Here is a 1812-nt window from a genome sequence, read left to right as displayed (position 1 = left end):
CCAAAAATAATGTCCCCATGAATTACATATTTTTCTTATAAATTACTTACATTTTTGATTCCACGGCGTACAATTATAACCGCGGCCACTAAATAACTTCCCTTCGGGGGCACTATTACGTTTTTTCTTCATAAATGCATTATGATATTCACGCACTAGACGATCATTAGATATGAATCGATCGGTGAACAACGAATAGAGCTTCACAGGAGTAGCAAACATAGCCATACAATGTAGAAAAAGTACACAGTATTGTCCACATACACTCGAGTCATGATGCTGGAGCTGCCGGATGCTGCACCTGAAGAGTTTACAGTTCTTTCGGAGCCTTGCAGCGTGCTGGGGCACGATGGGAGGTAGTCCGAAGCTGTCGAAGTACCATCCTCTACCATTTCGATCAACGTACATGGCGATCCAGTGTTCTCCCGGTTGGGTGTGGTCATGTGTGTTCGCTACTATTGCAGTCGGTTTCGTCCACGCCGATGGGATCTTGTCCGCTGGATATACACCGACTGTATGATTCGGTATATACTGTAGGGCTTCTAGAATCTGTACTGTGTTCATCAGCAGGAAATTTCTCTTTGGATAAACTTTTTAATCCTTCCTCGTTCGAAGTCAACCACGCTTTGATTTGAAGGACTCGGCGCATAGCACATATAAAGGTTCTGTGATTCAATGTACTATGTATGAGGCATGAAGGAACAGCTACTGGTGTACAAGCGAATAGTGGCGATCTGATGTGGCCTTTCAAATTGATAACATCTCGGGTGAGAAGGGCAGAAGTGAATTTCGTTTGCTCACAACCATAGGTATACACGTATTTTATTCCTTTGGTAACGGCTCGTAATACTGCATAGACATATTTAGAAGATGCTTCTCCTTCATACCAATCTATACCGTGACGTGTGATTGTAAGTTGATTGTTCATCCTCTGAATATTAGGTGGAATCGCAGAATACTGGTATTCAGGACAAATTACCCAATGTCCTATCATGTCGAAGGATGTGGAGGTCACCGCCACTTCTTTTGGAACGAATGTACCGTGGATTCCGATGAAACCCTCGTAATGAATAATTGCTGCCGAATCTGAATTACTGCAGGCCATTGCTATGCTCTCCTTTCAACCTTCTACGTTGAATATTCATACACAACTGTACAGTTGAACAGCGATTCAAATCCATTGTTTCAGAAAACTGCTGATACTGCAAAAATAACTGCGCATGCGCTGAGCATGATAACGAATATTTTGATGATTATGCATAGTCCAGGGTCACTTGTCTCGCTGAGTCAAGTGAGTCAATTTCTATGACACTTTCAAACTCAGCATAAATTACAGCGTCGATCGTTGAAACTAAGCTTTCATCAAATCGTACCTCGATGCGCATGTTACCGCTTCGTATCAAATTCCAGTGTGAGTTATCATTAGCTGACAAATCTGGTGTTAAATCGAATGCGAAGAGACAATACCCATGAGGGTAATCTCCACGGTGAACACCATTACCATCGTTCAGAAAATGTATACCAGTGCCTGAGAAGATGGAATGGTACGACTCCACATATAAATTATTCACAGTAAACTCTGGCTGTAGAGGTTTCGATGGTATCTGACGCCCGTCCACATATAAGGATATATGATTCAGAGTAAAATGTTGAAAGTTAAANCGACTCCATCTGACGCCCCTCCACATATAAGGATATATGATTCAGAGTAAAATGTTGAAAGTTAAAGGGGTTCAATTTTTTATCACCCACGAATGCACGATTCTTGACAAATCCAAAAATGATGCGTTTTGGCAGCTGTCCTGTTATAAA

This window comes from Diachasma alloeum, unplaced genomic scaffold (assembly GCF_001412515.2).
Source record: "Diachasma alloeum isolate Michigan unplaced genomic scaffold, Dall2.0 Dall_scaffold_00987, whole genome shotgun sequence".
Lineage (NCBI taxonomy): Eukaryota > Metazoa > Arthropoda > Insecta > Hymenoptera > Braconidae > Diachasma > Diachasma alloeum.
This window is presented reverse-complemented; position numbering follows the sequence as displayed.